Genomic DNA, 22787 nt, shown 5'->3' with positions numbered 1-22787 from the left:
CATCAGTGGCGTAAGCTGGACCTCACAGCAGAAGGAAAAGCCAATAGAACTGTATCTACTTGAAATTCATTCAATCAGCAGTAAATATTAATTTGAAAATTGAATACAATTTCTAATCTATTACATATGGGTACCGTCAACATAGCAAAAGTGTTCATGAACTCCCTAATCCCTGCGTAATAAATCTCTGTACACCATTTTATTTCATTAGTACTTTAAAGGCATATAGAATACAGAAAACTCAACAAATAATCACTTTCATAAAGTACATTCTTCTCCTTACTGCTTTTTCATATATCCCTATACCATTACTGTCACGACAGGACCAAACATACTTAAAACACACATGGGGCATGCCATATGACCAGGCATGTTCATATCACAGAACAGAGCTATCACTATAAGGATGGTAAAGAAAGTCTGAAAAATAACAACTACAGAGGCACATTACTATGTCTGGAGAAATGAATAATCAGACTGGATCTCAACACCTATCTAGAGATGTATAAACTTTCTTCTCAGTGCATAGCTGAGGCTGTGTTCCTTTAAACACCAGGACAGTGACATTACTGGGTACTTACTTCAGTAGTAGTGTCAAATTATATTTCATGAAACACTAATTTCTTATCATTAATTTACTTTCCAGCTAAATCAGTTTTCTTCAGTAAACAAGATAAGAGGGATTTCTGCTGTGTCACTGCAGGACTTTGTCAGTCCAATGCTACTGAATTGCTGTATCTAATCACGTCTCAGTGCTGAACATCAGACAGAATGGGAAAAGCTAACGCAAAAGATTGATATGCAAATCCTCTGGCTGAAACCACTTCTCTCTAAATACTTCTCAAACAATTGCCTCTAGCAGAGAGATTCATAAAAGTCTGCATGCTGGCTAAATATCAAGTCAAAAAGTAGTTAGATTCACTCTTGTCAGTGTTAGTTGATTGCAAAAATGCATGGTTAGTAAGCTGCATGAGTTACAGTACATATTAGTCACTGAAAAGTAAATAAAGTAAATCTAAGATTCCTACATACAATTGTCATGATGCATACAAGGAAATCAGCATTAAGTTCTACAGAGAGAGTTTCATCTTTGATTATTCTAATAGAATTATGTTCGTTAGATCAGTCATCCTTTAAGTAATAAACTGCACTGAACATAATACCATAACTCAGCTGAGCAATTCACTTGTTATGAGAAAGGAGCAGGCGTACAACCACTGGAGATTATATAAAGGAGTTTCAAGCAGAATCTCACTTATTTTTTTCTAGTAATAACAACAAGTTAAACATGATTTGGTATTACCCAGAACACAATTCCCTTTTGGATTTGAACCCAACAGCAAATAAATCATGTATTTTCATGTTAAGAGCTTGCAGAGAAACACAGTGAAAACTACACTATTGCCAACTCCAAAAGTTCAAAAGCAAGATATATTCCTCCTCCCAAATCATGAGATTAATCTCTTTACAAATTCTAATGCTTTTTACACTAGACATTATTCTTGTTCAGTCTTTGACTCCTGTGCCTACCTACCACCTCCTTACCCCACTGCTAGTTTGTAACTAGGAACATTACCAATTTATCATGGGAAATAGCCTTATCAACCTTCTCGGCAATAGCGGTATCAGTTAATTTGTTCCTTTCCTAACTCATTTCAACTCTACATGCCCATTTTCAAATAATTTAATTTTATATCTCAGCCCTCGCTTTCTGTCCTGAACAGTCACCAGTGTACTAGCAGTTCAACTTATCTCTGTGCACCCTTTTCCCAACATAGCAGCTGGAAAGATTTTGCATCCATTTCTGTACTCAGTGCTTTGAGTAATTTCCCCAACAGCAGTCAGAGAACATGAGCTTCTCCCAGACTGAGAAAACAAGGTCCAGAAGTGCTGAAAGTGCTGCTGCAAGTGCGAATTGGCAAGGCGACAAGGGCAGTTCAAAGCGAGTACTTGGGGCTGGTACAAAGGCCTATCAGTTATCTGGACAGATACGTTTTCTACCTGAAGAAAATGAAATACAGTAGCAATTTCGGAGACTAAACTCAAAAACTGGGATATAGCTGCAGCTCTGATGCCATCATAATTTTTCCCTGGGTTATCCCACTCAAGTCTTTTAGCTGTCATATTTCCCAGAGGCAAAAACCACACTCCTCTTACTGTGGAGGGGGCAGTCAGGGTGACTGCTCTAAATTCAAGCCATTTAATTTAGCAGATGTGAACGTAATTTAGAAGCAGTGTGCCTGCTTTCCTCCTAACAGCAAAGCTAGCCATCAGCTACCTGCTTTCACAAAGCTGGGTGCTTTTATTTATTTCAGAGCAGCACATGCAATGAAGCAAACAGACAGTGTGCGTGCATGCTAAGCCTACCACATATGACTGACATCCCACGTGAGGTTTTTGTAGATGCAGCATTTATCAGCTTTGGCTGTTAAGCAAATGTGAAAACTAAATCTATATCCTCGAATAGTTTATACATTTTTCCTTCATTTGTTTTTCAGGGTTCTTAAGCTGGAACAATCCTGCATATGCTGTTTATCACCTGCATTAAAAATTTGTATTACTTAACTCCCTGCTAATTTTATTTTCCATAAGAAATTCACTCATTGAGCCAAGAAAATAAAGATACTCGTTCCTTTTCCCTTGATGCAAGAATCTCTATACTTCTGCCTTTTGCAGTGCAAATTTTGAAACACCCTCTGTTAATGATTGTTACTACTATATACCTAAAATGAATAACATTTACTGGGTCTCTGCAACTTTTATGGACAAAAGAAAGTGGATTTGTTCTGCTTTTTCTCCTTCCTAGTGATAAGAAATTGTTCTCTGCATTTATATCACACACTGTGGGCTGGGAGTGGTTTCACCAGCAGGCTTCACTTTTTTTTTTTTTTTTTGGTAGTCTCTTCTTCAAAGCTTGTTTTCTTTATAAAAAATTTATACAAAATTAAAGTCAATCAGGCAAAACTCCTTAGCTGCTCTCCTTGCTTCAGACAGGGAAAGGACAAACTCTTTCCATGATTCCCTCATAGCCTCAGCCTCCTTTTTCATTTTTGCACTTTGCCATGAACAGCCACATAACTGGCAAGGATCTGTGAATCCCTAACAGACTCCAGCATTTTTCATTTTGTCACAGAAACCTCATTTGGCTTTTATCATTTGTAATTGTATTCTCTGTGTTATATTCCTCAGCATTGCCCACAGGACATGTCTTCTAAACTTCCTATCATTTATTTTTTTCCACTAAAATACGTCTAATTTTCCACATTTGTTTTAAAATGTGGCACTCAAAACTGGACAGGGTGTTTTGACTGAAATCTCACCAGCATGATGTAAAGTAGAAAACAGTCCCAAGTCCCAAATGAAACTTGGCATTTTTGCAGTATTGCTTGTTCTTATTCAGTGTTTGGTTCACTGGATCTTGTTATACAGTACTGCTATCTAGCAAGTTATTTCCCATTTAGCATTAATATATTTGACTTTTTTCTGCTAAAATGTAGTCCTTCGCACTTGCCTTAATTTAATCTGACTGATTTTGGGCCTCCTCCAATTGTTCAACATTATTTTGCTAGGAACTGAAGTGACTGCAGCTACTTCCAACTCCATGTTGCCCACAAATATTTTCTGTTCTTCAAGTTGTCCTATAAAATGGTCATCACCACTCAAGCTCCTAATGAAAATTAGGAAGGGCATGCCTGGAACAAATCCCACCTGAAGTGTGTGATACTAATCAAAAAATATTTTTATTTGTTGCTTTTCCACTAAGATCTTCACCTGAAGCAAATTCATTGTTTTTCATGTTTTCTTTGTTTATGAGAACCCAAGACAGAATCAAAATCCTTACTAAGGCACATAACTATCACATCTACTTTTCCCTCTCAGCTACCTTTAATAATATTGTTGACTATATCTGTCTTGACACCTTGTCTTCTTTAGTTTTATTTCTGTTTTAGTCCAGATTAAACTCACAGTGTATTTCTGATTTTCTGACTAATCACTAGGTCATTCCAATTTGTCTTAAAAAAAGTTGTTAAATCTTTGCGCCCATTTCTATAGCTGTCTTTCTCGATAACTGAGAACCACCCCATCATCCAGTCTGTGATTAAGACCCATAATCTGATTATCATTTTTCACTTGTACCTCTCCACCCATCCAGTACTTGTCATTGGCTCCTCTGTCCATCTGTTGCACTCTTGTCTCTTATTTTATGCATGAATCAAAAGGTACCAAGGTACAGACCGCTATTTGTTCTGCACTCTGCAACTCCAGGGCATCTCAGTTTATTCCGGCTTATTCTCAGAGGCAGGATAACAACATATGTGTTTAATAATATCAACACAAATGACATGACAACAAGGCATAGCTGCAATAGGATGGTTTCCTAAACTATGATCCAGTACCTCCAGAGCAATAAAGCGAGGAGCTCCTAGCATGAGATTTCAGAGGGTGAGATCAGGTTGCTCCTGCCTAAAATTATGAGCCAAATCATGTAGTTTACCCTGCAATCTGCATTCTGCAAACATCTGCTCCTATTGACTAATTAAGCTTCTAACAAAATGTTGAAATCAGCAGGAAACTTTCTGACAAGCTTTCAAAGCCAGATACAGAAAAGCAGTGGAAGTTCTGGAGTTACATAAATATTTTTCTTATATAGTTAAACACAACCACTTTATCCTTCCTCAGTACTGTGATAAAAAGCACATTTAAATAAACATGGTTTCAAATGGATGTTTTAATTTTTGCATGCTTTAGTGCATTATGCTTTTCTTCATTCATTGAAACATATTTCTGCTGTATTACAGGTAAGATCCCCCCAGCTGAGTTAGCTACCTACATTTGAAAAATATGTCACATTTTTCCAAAGCCTTTCATTCACTTACCTTTGGTTTAAACTACAAAAAATAACCACTTGTGAAAAAGATAACTTAGAATATAACTCCTTGATCTATGTTTTTTTCTTGCCCATGTTGTTCAAATTCTAATAAGCTTACCTTCTGAAAAACTGGCATTATTGGATTTCCAAGATTATCTCCGTTTAAAAATCAAACAGGTTCCCCTCTCACCAGTCACTTTTGCGTCATGTCAGCTTGGGATCAAAGATTCCTCCTGTTAATATTTGTGGCTTGACATTAATAGAGATGACTAAAGTATAAATAGCAAACTGGTTATTCAAATATAGATCTTTTTTCAGTTAAGCAGATATTCACAAACTGCTGCAGATTTCTGAAAGTCTATTTATTTTCAGTAAGCATCTGCAAAATAATTTGCTAACAAATTTCAGTCTCATGTATGTTTGCAAACTGTTAACCACTTTTGCTGTTTCAGTCATGCAATTGCTCAAATTGATCAAATAGGACTGTTCTATATTCTGAGCAGGGTAGCAAAATTGTATGCATAATTGTAATATCATAATATTAATATAAATGTTTTTATAATTGTTTAGTGAACAATAAATTCTATAGATTATAAGTGAGCACAGATGAATGTTTTTGAGCAAAACAGTCATATCCTAGCATGGTGAAGGTAAAAATAGTCTAGGTAAATGTTCCCCAAAAGCAAATTATTATTATTATGAACAAATGGATAAATATTATGCTCAGCCCAAGTATGCTTTGCTAACCCTATGTTCCTACTATCTGACTGAATCCTACTAAAACAGAATATCTGATTAAAACAAAGTTAAAAGTTGTTGCAATACAAACTAGCGAAAAATGGCTCATCTTTTTGTAGCCCAGGTGACTCTGTGGTCAAGCTGCAGCCAACCAGCCTGGGCTGGCGCTGTGGACTGCCACTGCCACAGCCGCTGTTTCTGTAGCGGTGGGTCCTGCTCTGGCATCTCCGGAGGGGCTTTTCTCCCTCCTGGCATGGTGGGATCCTTTCCTTACCACACCTGCTCCTTATAAAGTGGTGGATCCCCTAGGATCCGGCCACTTCTGACTTTTCAAAGGGATGTATGCCTTAGTCCTTGCTCTAATTATTGGAATTTCATGCAGGTGGCTAATAATAGACAGAGCTGTTTACAGGGCTAGTGCAGATGTGTCAAAAAATAATGGATTTGTGCCTTAGAAAGTACTGGTATTTAAACAGTTTTGCAAAAAATATCACTGCATTGTAAGGGTCAGCAAAGGCCTAATGTTGTGAAACTCTATAGGTAAAGTGAAGTGCGCTGCAGATCTGAAGAAGACTTGGATTTAAAACCTAAATGGCTTTAATACAATTGATGAATTAATTTTAATTAAAAAGAAGTTATTACATCAGCCATTACTTTCTTACTAGAACATTTAAGCAGTCCCTATAAAAAGATTAGAAAATATTGATTGTTCTATGACTTATTAAATATCCCATTTAAAATATTCTGTTTAAAATTAGTTCTGTTTAAATACTTCTGTTTAAAAACTGCATTATTAGTATTAGACTTGTACGTTGAAACTTCAGACAGCAATTTTTCAAAATTCTGAAAGCTTCCACGTACAGCATGCATGACAGTATTCCAGAATGCTGTATTTCTCTATAGTCATGAAAAACTTACCTTTGTTCTTAGAAAATGTTTTCCCTCTCCTGAAATACAAAGAAGAAAAATCACTACAATATTTTTTGATTTTGCTAATACATATATCTTGTGCAGCACAGACTGAAAACAAGACAACTGCCAAGAACAAATAACTACTGTTTCAATAGATTAGAAAATGAATCATCCGTGTTATTTTTAGCAGGTCATTAAGAGCTGACAGTAAAATCTGCAAATTGACTTGTGTGTTTTTTTATTCATGTTAACATAACCTTTTAAGAAAACTGGGATTTAGTACAAAGGAAATTCAGGGACTGGAAATAATATCTCTAAATTTTAAAATGCCAGTGGGAGATTCAATAGGATATACTTCCTGTGAATCTCCTACTCACTCAATGTTCTATCATTTAAACATGATGTAGTTAAACAAAGCAAAAGATTTTATATTAAAATGCAAGAAACTGGATTTGTTTTCAGTCCATAAATATTTACAAGTCTGAAATAAGAATATTTTAGCTTTTGGGAAGAAGTAGAGTTCTTTTAAAGGGAAGATATTGGAGGCTAGACCTAATTGAGCAGAATTTTTCCATTTAGCTCACTTGGTTTGAGAATATATGTTTGTTCTAGTTTCAGTGGCGCAGAATCAAAAGAACTTGCTGAAATAAGGAGTGAGAATCTAACATTTTTTTATTTTACCCTATAGTCATCCCTCTTTCTAGTCAAGCATTAAATTTCTTCTGAGTCAAGACCAGTGCAGGTTGTGACCACTCTTTCTTCCATAACAGAGGAGTTACTTTGGACAAAGCCTAGCACATTTATTCCATCTGTACCTCCTAGCATAGGTTTGAAGCTCTCTAAATCCAGAAGAAAATTAAAAATTCACACTAACTTTCTACAGCAGTTTCAGCTGCTGTGGCCCCAAGGTTGTCTTCTACAAATTTATAGTGAAAATGGGTACTGCTTCAAAGATTTTGAAAACCAGCACCTAGATCTGATTAAAACACATGTATATATTTTACTTTGAAAAGCATAAATAGACTCTTGATGTAGGTGTCTGATTTGAAGGCCTACAACTATATAAAAATGAATCTGGGCCTTGGAGAAACTATTACATAGTACACAATTAGAGACTGTTTTTTTTTTTCCATGAGGACAAAAGAACACAAATCTCTCCAGTAAAACTGAACTTGGTACATTTTTCCAAGCTCAGATATGGTTTTGAATATCTTACTGGATATTTTTTTCTTGGAGAAGCCTCTGCTGTACAGAGGAATTAAATAAATCCCCAGATATTTACAGAAAGATGCTGTGAAAAAGACAGACATACACATTCAGAGCATGTTAATGCTGACATCAAACCCAAAGAAGAAAAGCTGAGAAAAGGAGAAGGTGAACTGAAAATACTGCATTCTTCTACCATCCATAGGCAGTCATTCTCTTCCTGAGTTATTTCCATTTCCCAGAAAAGAAATCCAGTGAAGACAAAAGTTATGAGTGAACACATGTTCCACTGCTGTAGCATTCTCAGCTCCTCTGGTTTCTAAAATGAGAGCTCGTTTTACGAAGAGCAGACTCTATAACATGCAGAGGCTAAAGAATTTTTCACCGATTAGTGGAGCAAAGCTTTCTAAAATGTGTGTTTGACAAAGAAATAATAAGCTACATATTTAGTGTTCATCTTTTAACAGCTATTTGTCTTTTAACATGATATTGGCAATATAATAAATGCCATTCTTGGAATGAAATTAAATGGAGTGTTTCACCTGAATTCTATGAAAACTGAATAGAACTGTAACTATCACAAATTGTCATACGAATCCCCAGGCCTAGCAGAGGACCTTTCAGCTGACCTACTCTTAATTATAAGTACCTAATACATTCAGACAGCAGGTGAGTTGACTGCAGTTCACATGACTGTAACGAGAGCCATACAACACCAAAAAGCATGGTGCAACTGAATTTCTGCTAAAATGCATATCTGAGGTTTTGGCTCTATTTGCAAGAGCAAGTTTGAAATTGGACTTGCACATACCTTTCCTAATGCGGACAGACTTGTTGCAAACAGTATACCAAACATGGCTTCAACAGAATACCATCCATCATCTTTTCTATATTTCACTTTAAAATGTTCTAAATTCGAAGTGTTAACAGTGTACTCATGCGCATTCATCATGCTTGTATTTGTTAGTTACAGCTGTTGCAAATAGATTTACAAGGGCATAATCTCCAGGTGGAGCAATCCCTTCCATTTTATAAAGAACAAACCACTAATCATAATCAATGAGCCAAAGATGCTCATAATACTATTGTACTTGTTTCCCAGACTCATTTTCATTAGCACTTCAATATTGCATTGTTCAATATTGTATTGATGGTCCTGTCCTAAAAAATCATTAGGCAAAACAGCTAGTCCACAGCTAGAGCTGTCTGTTTGCAAAGAACCAGCATCATCAGAATATTAAGAAGGAAACCGTGTTTCTCAGCAAAGAGGTCATGAACAAACACTCGAGTTCCTGTCTAGAAAAAAACTCCTATTGAAATAAATGGGAGTTCAATCCCGTAAGCACAGCTGGACAAACACAGACAGAAACAGAGTCCAAGGGTTAGCTTTAGCTTGATGATCTGGGAACTGCTGGACCAAGAAGACCCCTGTCACCTGGCCTTTCAGATTCATGACACCTACCATCCCTCCCGATTTCCCAGCAGCACTGACTGTGGGGCCGGGCCGGCCGGGCATGGTATCCGTGAACAGACGACGTTGTTATAAACCCACACCGCCTCAGGGAGCCATCCTGGGCCATGGCAATGCAAACAGCTGTGTTGGCACAGTCAGGAAGGTGTCTCATGAAAGTGTAGCAACACAAACACGTACCTGAGGGCACCGGTGGGGTACGGATTCCCTTAGGTGGGTATTTCTTTTGCTACCGAGCCACAGGTAGGATTGAACCACAGTCTGAAAAATATGCAAGCAGTTAAAGGAAACCTGTATAAATTGCATTATAAGGCATTCTGCCATTTTAGGAAAAGAAAGATTGACGGGTCATAGGATGTATAAAGAACCTGAACTCTCTAGCTGACCACACATAGATTTAAAATTCTGATTTGTTAACAGCTCCAAAATACACCTCCAAAAGGACCCTCACTTCCTCCCCAGGTGTGGTTGCTCTTAGGAATCCTTTCTGGATTCCTGACTTCAGCTTTAGCAGTGAGAGCACCAACTTCCACAGAGGCAGCCAAATTCAAGGGCTCTGGTTCCAGTGGCAAAGGGAGAAATGATGCTCTGCCACGGGCTGTCAGAGCTGCAGAGAAGTAAATGAGAATATATTATGTGAGGGAAGATTTCAGGATATGGTTTTTGATGAGATGAAGTTCATATCTTTACTGAAGGGGGAAATTTTGTGTCAAGAATGATCAGTGCTCAAGAAGGTGGCAAAAAATCAATGTACCTGAATATTTCATGGCTGAGGAGAGCTACTGTTTCATTATCTGTTTCACAGTCTCCTTACAGAAAGTTTCATCTCCTTTATTAACAGGATCGATACAACTCATTTTTCAATAGGTAAAGAAATAGTATGTGTCTACTTACAATAACATAGATAATTGATGAAAATCAGGTCTTGCTCTCCTCCTTATGTCCCCTCATATTTCATTATTAGATTTCTAGCACAAACACATCCTTACATGGATGGTGCATGAGAACAATACTGTTTAGAAAATAATGGAACTGATGGCACCGTTCCCAATAACAAGGGTGACACTCCCTTTTATAAGAAACAGATGTACAACTGGACATACACCATATTCAAATTGGACAGTAGCAGATATCTAAGGATGTGGACAGTTATTTTAACGCTGTGGACGGAGAACATATAAATGCACTGCACCATAATCTGTGCTAAAACTCATAGAGTGGTTTTGTTTTGATTTTCTTTGAAGAATGGATTTAATATGGAATAAACTGAATTTGATCTTTACTGTAAATGGAACCATTCATTTTAAGCCTCTCTTTATTACTTATATTGGGCTCAGTGACCAAGTTAGTGAGCATTTTGTTTTGAAGAAAACAAAGCCAAAGATAGACTTCAGCATGGTTTTCAAATACAATAGAAAAAATAACAACATATTTCAACATTAGGGATAAATATTGAATTTTCCCACCTGAGCAATTTCTCTGTAAATTATAGGCAACATGGCAGCTGTCTACAGGAAGCAGAGGTTTACTCTTGGGCAAGGGAACAGAGCTCTGAAGGGGGTATGGTTGCTGCAGGACTGCAACTTTGGACACTGAGCACAGTCACCCTGATGTTTACTCCCACTTTCGGTCATTCCAAATGCAGAGGAAAACATGGTACCACCAATGTGCAGAAGTCTTCCTCCTCCAAAGAGGAATATAAGCAGGCTGGAGCACTACCAAGGCCCAGGCCATGGTCTGGAGTAGAAAAAGCAGGTTCTCAGTGAGGGGTGCTAAAATTTCTCTTTTCTCCCAGGCAATGCTGAGGTTGAACCAAGAGTCTCACCAAGAGTTTCTTGGTCCTCCATCTTCTGGTTTGCTTCTTGAAGGAATGGATGCGCCTGGGGCAGGTCTCCTGTCCCTTGTCACAAGTTTGCTCTGACTTATCATTAGTAGGAACAGGCAAGATGGTTGTACAGTCTCAATGCAAACACTGAGAGTCAAGCAGATTAGTCTGTTACAGGAGTATGCAAGGAGGGGAGGCAAGGAGGAGCCCATGGGGTGAGCAGAAGGCAAATGAAGTGGGAGAGTCATGAACGCTAGACAGGCATGAACCAAAACCAGCATGTCCAAGCATGCTCGTGCCAAATTGCAAATACACACACAAAGCACTCTACAGGGCCCCAAAGTGTCGGCAGTGTGGACGTAAGCGGTGTCGTCTGGCTGGTAACTCAAGGACTCCTACCAAAGACAGTGCCGATGTAGACTTAGAGAACAGCCATAGCACTTGTGGCAGAACATGCTTAAGGTGACAGAGAAATTGGTGCTGGAAGTAGGAATTAGTGCTGCTTATTTATTTATGTATTTATTTTAAGGCATTTCCTTGACAGATGTTAGGTAATGAACATGGTAAATGACTGTGAAGCTCTGGGCATTTGCCAGGTTATGCAACCTGCTCCAATGAGCTCATTCTGGTTACTCTGTTTCAAAACTTCCAATTTCTTTATGGGCAATTCATGGGAAATGTGCTGATTTAGAACAGATTACGGAAGAAGACTTCATGATAGAAGACTATCTTCAAGAGAATTTTCATTGGATAACCAGCACAAATATGGTTGCTTAATATTTTTTATATATGCTCTTCGTATCTGCCAGGATGCCCCAGATTTTGCTGTTCTGGCCTCAGTTCAAAGATGTGGGTAGTGTTTGCAAAGAAGACATCACTTCAATTAAAGTTTCAGGAAATTATTTTCAGTGTTTAAGACATTATGTAAGATTTTATATTAGAAACTGAAGCTATTTCAAAATAATCCATTGAGAAAGGCAACACTATCAATTAAAATCCATGTGTGAAGGAGGACATCAGCAGAATTTTCCAGGGGAAAGAAGGAAAGAAGGAAGACAGTGTGCTTTCAATGGATTTCATTTTGCAAATTACACTTTTCTTTCCTTTTAAAAGATAATAATGAAATTACTTTGGGGAGGTAGTTGTCCTCAAAGGAAAACTGGTTAGTGATTTTCTCCCCCCTGTATGTAGAAGAACCAAACATGCAAGATGAATGACAAAAAGAAAAAGTGCTAAGCGGAAGGAAAACACACTGAACAATCATTGTCCACCTCCTAATTCTAAAAGAAAGAGGAAACTGCTGTTTTGCTTGGAGCTAGGTAAGTTTTACAAATTAAAATAAAATTTTAATAATGCAATGTAAATTTTAGATATTAAGATAAAACAGATTTAACTGAGTTAGTCAGAAAGCACATTGGCTTTATTTTTCATGTGCGGTTGCAATATATGAGCTACCAGTGACATGGCTGTACTGGAGATTCTGAAAAAAGAATTAGAAAGAAAGATGGATGCTTGAACCCGAGTCAGTAAGTGCTTATTTGAAATACTTGTTCATTGGCTATTTCACGAAAGCAGTGAATGTAAAAGGATATCATCACCAAATCAAATCTACCGAACTGGGGTAAATGTGGGCTTGAGGAAGAAATAGTATTCACATAAATATGAGCTATAAAAGTATAATTAGTGAAAATCCTGTTTGGCTGCTCTGACTGATAAAATGTCAGCAAACACCATATGAAGATGTCGTTTAAAAATTACTCAAGCATTCAGGCAACCATCTAGATAAGCGGTGAGGCTAAATTCCCTAGAATTGTTGGGACTCTATTCTTTGGTATTATTTTTAGTAGGCCAATGTGTTGCTTCACAGCTTTTTTCTCTCTTGATTTTTGTAGTGGGCAGCAAGGGAAGCCTGAACACCCTGACTCCCACCTTCATAACTGCCAGGTTTAGAGATAGCAACGGCACCCGGCGCAATGGCATTTGTCTGTACGTATGTAACGGAGAGCAGCAGAGAATATCACCAGAATTGCCCCAACTGAGTGGAGCAGAGGAGCAGGTCCCCCCGGCAGGAGGAGAGCGGGCCAGGGGCTGGCCGGCCCTGCAGCTGCAGCCGGGGGCAGTGGTCAAGCCTGCAGCAAGGAAGGTCCTGCCGGGGGCCAAGGCTGCTCCCTCCTCTCCATCACCAACCACACAGCCGGCAGAGAAGCTTGCTGAGGAAAAAGGGTTTGGGCCAAGGCGAACCAATCAGCAGTTTTAACTGAAATGGACCCCAGAACATCAAGTGCTTCTTCAGGGTAACTGAATTTAAGTGACAAGCGTTGCTTCAATTTTAAATTAATGGAAAGGTAAATTTAATTTAGCTGTAACTAATCAATGTCCAAAATCCAAATCTGCTAGCTTAATGCACCTCTGCTCAAGGACCTCCGGCTGCTAGTCAGAACATACACCTTTACACAGCAACACAAAAGCTACCCTTCCCCCCCCATCTGGAGTACTGGCATGGACAACCTTACAGGAAATGAAAAATGAGTCCCACTGGAGACTAAGCCCCACCGGAGACCGAGTCCCACCTAGAAAGCAATGAGATAAAATAAAGTTCAATGAGTCAAATATTTGGAAGCTGGGAAAACTTTTATGGTTTTGGATTGCTTTTGCTTCTCCTTAGATTATTCTCTAATCTTTTGCTTTCTCTCATGTTCACTCTCTTTTCTACTTTGCCTACAAGCAGAAGCATCTTAATTTGTCTTACTTCCAAAGATACTTCTTGACACAGACAAATGTTTGTTTGGATATCTCAAATGGTGGCTTTTTCGGGATTTTAAATCTAAACTACCCATTTTCACCTCTTAACATGCTAAGCTGTGAACTTGCTCCTTGGATGCAATCACTTACCGAAATTAAGCACACAAATTTTGAAGTGAAGTCTGGAAACATTAAATATTACTTTTGGCTTAAACTAATCTGTTTCTGCTCTTCTATATATCTAAATGAAAGAATTCCTTTTATGTTCATTTGACCTCATGAAAGCTTAAAAGAAGAGAAAAATGATTAACATAATCTAAATATAAAGATTTTCTTCATTCTTAGAGCTTTTATGACACACACCCACTTGGGAAATATTTCTTAAGTGAAATGGAATTTCTGGAAGTTCTTTGCAGATCTAGTATTATTCTTGGGCAATACACAAAGTCTTTCAAAATCATTTTCAAGTAGTAATTATTATGTCAATAACTGTTATGGTGAGAACACAACAGTCATCTTGAAAATACATGCAGACATGGAAATATTAAAAAAAACTACTAAGTTTTCCTATTCAAATTTCAAGCTACCGTTAGAAGAGAACCGCTTCATTTAGTGACATTCTGTACTGGACTGGTATGCATATTGTAGCTGCATGTAATATATTATCTTTACATCAAGCAGACTCTTTGAAGTGGTGAATCACGTAGGATATTCATGAGAATTTTAGCAAGTCCTTAAATCTATTGCTCTACCTTCTCAAATTCTTTTGTTGTTTTTTTTCTTTTGGTGCCACAAAGAAAACACAGAGCTTCTTAAATCCAGGATAAAGCACAGCTGTGTGCAACTCCAAGAGAAGCACTTAGTGGAGCTCCCCGTGTCCTGGGACCAGGGCGAGATGCCGGGGCCACCCTGGAGCTCCTGCATCCCAGAACCGGGGCCACCCTGGAGCTCCCCAAATCCCAGGACAAGGGAGGGGTGCTGAGTCCACCCCAGAGCTCCCGGCACGCTGCTCTCCCCAGCCCGAGCACCTGCACCTGTGAACCTCAGGGCCCACAGCCCCCCTCCAGCTGCTGGTACTGATCCCACACACTCGTGCGCACACATGCCCACCCACAGCTCCCGAGGCACACGAGTACCTGGACTGATGGCTGGTTTAAGATTTTTTGAAGACTCTGCCAAAACTTCCTTTCAAATAGAGTAGTCAGGTAGTGTATATTCTAACAGTTAATAAAGTACCTTGCATGCTTAGGAAAGGACATGCCATCCATAGAGTTGCCTATTAAATTGAATTTATTCAAGTCAGTAAATTACCTAAAGAAAAGAAAGTACAATCTGTTAAAGAACTTGGCTACCTTCTTCCATAGTGTAGCAGGCAGCTTTTAAAATCAGCTATCAAACTACAAAATTCTTTATCAGCGTTTCAAAATACTATTAATCTTAACCAGAATTCTTAAAACATACAACTTATGAGAAGGTAGGGATTTATGCTTCTGCTATGTTACCCTGCACGAGGTGCTGCTGTGGTCTGAAGTTCCCATCTGGCCCTGTCGGAAGGATTTCCAGCCTGTACTATTCTGTCTCTTCATGAAATGCTGAAAAGGTCAAGCAGAGGCAAAACTTACACTTCACAGTAATTTGAGTATTGCTGTCTTGCCAAGAAATGTTCACACTAGCTGAGAATTTCTGAGAACCAGATTCAGATCTGGGCTGTTCTTCAGTATTTCAGAATTGCCTAGTATCAATTCTTGGCCCCGATTCCTCTTTACAATTGGATTAATAACATAGCAGAGTTAGGGGAATAAACAGATGTTTTGTCAAGACAGCAAAAAGAGATGTACAAATAGTTTACACAAATTACAAACTCCAAAACAATACATACATGATGAAAGACTTTTCATGGATAGGATTATAGAATTATCTAAAATTCTCATTAAAGGAGGTGACCTATCTGTAGATCGAATTTAAATCACGGCAGCGAACTGTAGAGCAATGTGGATATTCCCATTACCATGTATGGAACGCTGAAGGATCCTCCACAGCTGACCTGCCAAAGGACAAATGCATGATGAGATTACCACTGCCAGCAATCATCTCTGCTATATTTAGCTGTCTCAGGAAGTGCTCTGTTTTAGGGAATAAGGATTTTGCAATTCTGAAAACACCGATCATGGACAGTTACTTGAAGTTAACAGGAATATACGTCTGCGGAAAGCAGATGGGATTTGGCCTTGAATGAGGAAAACAATCTGTACCTTCATGTTGTTGTATCTTGAATAAATATTACTGCCACTAAGAGATGCAGCATATTTTCTAAGAGCAAAATCTAGTTTAGGCTTGGATTTACAGATTAACCTAGAAAATGTACATGTTTAATTTCTCAGGGTATTAGGAACCATAATTTTCTTGTGTTCCTCTGAAAATCCCACATTTTAGACCCAACAAATACTTCTGCTGATTCCTACAGTCATTTGTTATAAAAGTAGATTCACTTGAAAAAATAATTGAAGGAATAATTGAAAAAATAATTCAGGATTGGTTCAGGTGCATACAGCTGCGGTTGCACACATAACACTGAGCCCAAGAGCTGTATCACTGATGCCAAAGGCTATAACAGTGGTCATGCTGGTTTCGAAATTCTGCTTCTCATGGTGGAGAGCTCCCTTTACTCTCCAGAGAGCACTCAGTGCTTTGCACCTACGCTTTGCTCTTCACAGGCCAAAGACCTGTGTGCGCACTGCTGCACACCGGAGTTGTCCACCTAAGTGCTACTTCCGTTTCCTTCTATCCTCCACCAACCTAATATAGGAGTAGCTCTGAATGCTACTTTGGAAGCTACATGGCTTCCAATACTGTGAAATGCAGGCAAAGAAAATTTGTGTCTACCCACAAAATGCCATGAAATAATCTCAAACAAATCAAGCAGTAATTTAGGAAAACTGGCAAAGCCCATTTAGCTGGTCCTACAGGTTTCATCCTGTCTTCCACTTCACTCTTTTATACAACCTACCTACTTTATAGTGATCGTAACCGGCTCAACAAATGCTCTCGGAGAGTAACTGTCAGTGGTGCTGGTGTAAAGACAACACAAGTAAAGAACGCCACTTGAGGCACACTTACCTTGACCCATTCATGAGACTTCAAAAATGCCAGGAACTCACTTTGTTCAGAAAGAGCAGATCTGGACAGTCTGTTCCCTACCTGGATAAAGATGGAAATTAATAATGTGACATTGCTTAGAAAAACTCTTTTTCATATCTTTATTGCTGTGCTTGACCAACTGACACCAAAAACTGTACATGCACTTAGGACATATACAGTCCTGAAAAGCTGAATGTGACTACAAATAATGTGGATTAAGAGATATGCCTTTTCCAGGGATTAGAAATGGCTTTATATACTCTGGCCATCACTGAAAAATGTAAGTAAAACACATGCAGATGAATTGCTTTGAGCTTTTACCACACTACATGAAGAGTTTTCTAGGTACTCATGTTTCTCATAGATATATTCTAAAAGTCACATTTTTTACTGTGATAAGTTAGTAATATTTTTCAAATAAAATTAACAATATATCACAGAGAAAAAGCTTCTGCATATTAAATGTTAGACAGCTGCAGAAGCTTACTAAATATTATGCAATTTTCTTTCTACCTAACCACTCAAAATTAAACACAACAAAAAAACCAAAAGAAATTCAGAAAGATCAAATGAATGCGTTAAAATAACAATCTTATTTAGTCATATGTGGGAAGATGGCATGAATCCTCACATGCAATTTGGCACTAACATTGAACTTCTGTTTACCTGCTTAGTAACATAGATTAGCACCCAGGAAAGGCTTCTAGAGAAACGTTTACTTCTTCTTTCTTAAAGTAGATTTTATAATGCCTAACTTTCAATATTTCCTTCACCGAGACTTTCTGTCTCTGTTTTCCTGTCCTCTACACCGGATCATATCTGCCTTTCAATTGTTATTTTGGATTTATTATTCCATCTCTCTTCAGAGGACACAGCCTGTGAAGATTTAAGCCCCTTTTTCTCTTGCACACCAGAGTCCAATTTGACAGTCTGCTTCCTGTACCTAAATCCATCACAGTTTATGGAACTTCAAACAGGCACAAAGTTCACACTAAAGGATCAGACTGCAGGGCCACGACCTAGTTTATCAACTGTTTAGTAAGCTGACAAATTTTTTTGCTGATGAGAGTAAAGGAACAGAGGCACAGGAGTGTTATTTGACACGTTAAGTCTTGCAAATGCTCTGAGAAACCTTTCTTGACACCTCCCTATGACTTATGTTTTCAGCATCGCTGCTATGCCAGCTTGTGCTTCTGCATCTCAAGATTGATTCAGTTTGTGCTAGCTGGTTACTGGATCTGTGATGTACACAGAAGGACGAGGACCCAAGCTTGTAAGTGCTAAGCAAAACCTGCGCATTGCACTGAATTCAATCTCTGGCAACACAGTGCTGAATAATAACTAAGAACTAAATTAAGGTCAAAAGAAGTCTGAGGTCTTGAAAATGCGCGCTTACAAAAAGCTAAGTGGCCACAGACTTTATGGGAGTCACTGGAACACAGAAATGAAGAGCACTTCTCAGAAAATGCATACTGCTCAACACCGCAAAGGTAACATCTACACCATGGGGCTGCTGATATCCAGGTAGAGCTCTTCTGGAATTAGACAGCAGTGAGCAAGAAATCCTGCAGGAGGATCTGCCCAAGCAATAGCGAGATCAGTGCCATTCCAGAGAGGCAGATCTACTTCCCATTAGAAAGACTGCTGCTCCGATTTTCTGTATTTCTGTGTATTAAAAGCCCTTTTGGAAAGTCTGTAATAATCATTAATAACTGCCGGTAATGAAATAAAAAACATTGATATTTAAAACAGGTTATCAGGCAAAGCAATCTCAAAACTCACAGCAAACGCAAGCTATGAAATGATCTCACTGATGACATCAGCTGTGGTTCACATAAATCACACAAGACTGAACAAACAGGTCCCATTCTGCTTGCTGAGTTACCTACAAAGAGAAAAGAGAGCTGACAAGTGCGAATGTTCAAGCACTCCTAACACTCTGCATGTCAAACGACCGCACGGAGGGCCAGGATGCCACAGGTGGCCTGCTTCTGGCACCCAGCACAGCTCTTGGCGCAGTTATGGGTACATGCAGTGCTGCAATCTGACAGCCTAGACACATCAGTAATTACACAAATTAATGGTACTTTACATTGGCAGACATGCAACAAAATATGAAGCTATTTTACTGATTTACTAAATTCATACAACTCAGTATTATTTTTTCAAACACATGATTTTCTTCAAGGAAGTTCCAAACCATTTAAATAATCTGCAATGTTAGAAAAATCTGCTTATAATATTTGAGGAGAAAATCTGAATACCTAAACAGACTCTCCCAATGGTATTCACATTTTGTTCAGCGTCTCCTACAAGTACTAACCAGTGCCTGTTCTAGATATGCTAGAGATATGCTATTTAGCAGGACAAAATCACTGCACTTACTTGTCCATGTTATAAACTCATCAGAGATGCTCAAGGTCCAGGCTCTTTCCTCAACGGTCTTCGGCATCTCAGACTGACCTCTTGTACTGTCAGCTCTTGAGCCAACCTGCACAGCTGAGCAAAGGAAGACAACATTAGCTCTTGGGTGCTCTGCGTTTTATCTTAGGGTGCCAGACAGTGCGAGAGTGCAGTAATACCTGTAATACAGCTGGGAATGGAAGGAGTGTTTTTGCCAGTCCCACAGCTAATGATTTTAGCACTAAGCAAACAAGTAGGGTGGTTTAGTATTACCCCCAAATTAACAAAACATTTACGAGGTACACAGAGAGAAAAATAAATCACATTTGTGGCCACCTCTACATTAGTTCAGCTTCAAATTCTCCCAGTTGTCTCATCCAGCTAAAAAGCTGTTCAGACCTTATTTTTTCAAGTATCCTTGATATTTAATCAAGATACAGATGAAATTCTAGCCATGCACTTCAGTTTTCTCATTAATTCTAGGAACTAATGTAGATTTATGATTATTAGACCTTTTAAAAGCAGGTTGTTCAGCATTCCACCTGCAAGAAATTTACCCTAAATTTCTATTAACCAATTAATTAAAACGACAGGAAATAATTGCTGAATCCTTTGTGATTTCTAAAAGATATCAATATCTACAGTTATTAATTCATATTCACTCTCTCAACTATTGCGTTTCTAACACCAAATGAATTTTTATTGTTAATAGATCAAATACTCTTGATTAATATGTGTTGCTAATTTTTTTTTTTCTTTTTGTAAATGGCAACAGTAAACCATATTTACACAACACCTTTGATTCTGTGAGATTCATATTTTGGAAGGATGGACTGGAATGTTTCTTGTGCATGACTGGGAGAGGGCTTCATAATGCATGGGAAATCCTTAAGTGTGTTTGCACACAGGCATCCGCCCAGCTCAGGAAGGGAGCACTGTTTCCTGAAAACCATGAATAACCATTCTTAAGGCCTTTCCTCATTTCGCAAACAAATACATTTTTCTTTCAGTTTCTGCAGCCTCTGGCTATGTGAGAGCATTACTAGCCTGTAGAGCAGGTGAAAATGAGACTAGGCTGCATGAAACCAAAAGAACAGCCCACTGCGCCCTTGGGAGCCTGTGCCACTCCGACCCTTCCTGGGAGCCCTTGAGGCCTGGCTGCGAGGGAAGAGCATTCGGAGAAGACCCGCAGGCAGGCGGGGAGGGCTGAGGGACTGTGGCTGACTGGGCAACAATTTTGTCTCGTGGCAGCTTTGGGGAGGCAAACAGTTGTTTCCATTCCACAAGGGAATAAACAACCTTGGACCTCTGGACCTTTTTCAGAAAATGGTGTTAGGTTCTAAATGTCTTTTCTTAATCAAATCTTTTTCTTTTCATTTCTCTTTCTCTATTTGGCAACAACTTGACAGTCCCAATCCGAACCAGAAAACTTTCATAAAAAAAAAAATCAACATTTCCATTAAACATTTTAGCTTTGAGAAAGCAATATTCATTGACAAGAAATAAACAGTCAAGACATTATTTCTTCCCTGAGGTCATGGAGCAGGGAGGCACACACAACTCTCTTAATTCCACTGGCATCTTACTTCTTCCATGATGAATACCCCAGTTTTTTACTAAGATTTTGTCTGTCTTATCACAGTACAAAAAGGTGATAATAAAATGGCACAAAGAAAGGGTGAACAGAAGTTAATTCACTTGTTTGTAAGACTCACAGATAAAGTAGTGATGGATGCTGTATAAATATAAAATTTAGATAAATACATAAGGAGTGAAATGAGGGTGTCTCAGGCTCCCTCCCATTTCTGCCAAGACCTCTGTAGGGCTTGGTGCCCTGCGGGATGCTCCCTGCTCCGGCCCACCTGCCTTGGTCCTGCTGCGGGAACTTACCCCGGTCGGTCCTGGGGTGCCTACTCCTGTCGACAGCGGCTACCAGAGCAGAGCAGTGGCGTAAAGAGCTACTTTTATTTTAAGTCCTTTGAGCCATAAGATGAAAAGTACAGATGTGACTCAAAAACTTAGCAACTGCCTTAACTAACTTCAGTATTTGCAGGCATCCAGATATACTTACTTCAGCAGTAATTCAGCCTTCTATAGAAGGAAACTCTGATGACGCTGAGCTAAGTTTATCCAAGGCAAAACTCACAAGATAAGAGCCATAGATCTAATACTATTTTATGATATAGGCTCTTGTTTTAACGAGACATAAGAGAATCAATATTTTCCTAATGGGAGATGATAAAAGGGAGGAATGAAAATTGCATTTGTAAGTCAGCTACTACAGGAGATAAAAAAATTAAAAAGCACTTATCAGTCTCAAACCCATTTTAACGTTTCACAGAGATATAACTGCAAAGGTTAATAAACCATACTGATATGAACATGCATCTGCTTTGTTGGAGTTAATGCCTTCAAGTCCATTAAATCCATAAATATGTGGATACTGAACTGACATTTCCAAACTTACACTCTAACACAGACATCCATCAGCAGGATAAGATAAAGTATCGTTACATTTCTACATTCATAGTCAGTGGTGACAGTCAATGGCCAATCAGTAAATCTCCAAAAGGGGTCAATGTCTCCACTGAAATGGAAAGTATGTGCCGTACCACTTGACATTTTCTATATATAATATAGTTTATATAATTATGACAAATAGCGTATTTCAATTACAGCAACTTTCCTGTAAGTAAAAGCTGAAAGTTTCTAAGAACTATACTGACTAATATGGTACAGCTCTTGGCTGTACTGTGGCAGACAAACAGAACAGCATTTCATCAAAAGGTTGCAGTTGTGACACCCATTAATAAACGCCAAAAAGCTCAAGTTTAGGGGAATCTACGGTTTGAAGAGAGCAAGGGAGATGCAGACTTCTGTACTTGCTGCCATTTATAACACTGTAGGCTGGGAGCCAGATTATGACTGTCATTGCATAGCGCCTTGTGGGAGACAGCGGGGGCAAAGGTCCCAAAACATCCTGCTCAGGGTGTTACCTGCCAGCACAGCCCCCCGCCCCGATCGCTGCCATGAAGCCGTGTTCCTCCCTCGCGTCATCACGTAACTGAGCAACGCCTATGAAATGCCTTGACAGCTCTTGGCATACACGGTGGAGCAACTTTGCATAGAGGGTTTTGGTTTTTTTTGTAATTAATGTTCTCTTCCACAAATACCTCTTCTGGCCATAAAGGGCTGTTTCAACAACTGCAGGTACATTCAACCCAAGACAGTCAATTTGAATGAAAAGTGAAGCACCTCATCTTTCTCATAATAGTAAAGAAGTCTGAAAACAGCTGGATGGGGATTACTCTTGTATATAGTTTAAAATAAAATTATATTCCAACATTTTTCAGTATAAATTGCACAGATGGCATTTTATTACAGTACAGTCTGCTAACTTCTATAGTTAAGTCCATGAGACTACAAATGTACTCTGTCCACAAGAGCACTGTGCCTCCTGTGCTCAAGAAAAATGAATAAGG

The 22787-nt window shown here is 38.8% G+C and overlaps 1 long non-coding RNA gene across 1 annotated transcript; it reads right to left on the bottom strand.

The window, feature by feature from the left end:
• Nucleotides 1–15072: 15072 nt before the first annotated feature.
• On the bottom strand, nt 15073–18701 carry LOC106486512 (uncharacterized). Its single transcript, XR_001292885.1, has 3 exons — nt 18685–18701; nt 16882–16958; nt 15073–15808 (listed from the first exon to the last, which is right to left on the bottom strand). It is a non-coding gene; the product is annotated as an uncharacterized lncRNA (long non-coding RNA).
• Nucleotides 18702–22787: the final 4086 nt, after the last annotated feature.

Source organism: Apteryx mantelli, chromosome 8 (genome assembly GCF_036417845.1).
Source record: "Apteryx mantelli isolate bAptMan1 chromosome 8, bAptMan1.hap1, whole genome shotgun sequence".
In the NCBI taxonomy this organism is placed as follows: Eukaryota; Metazoa; Chordata; class Aves; order Apterygiformes; family Apterygidae; genus Apteryx; species Apteryx mantelli.
Note: the sequence above shows the minus strand (reverse complement) of the source record. Positions and strands in the feature narration are given on the sequence as shown.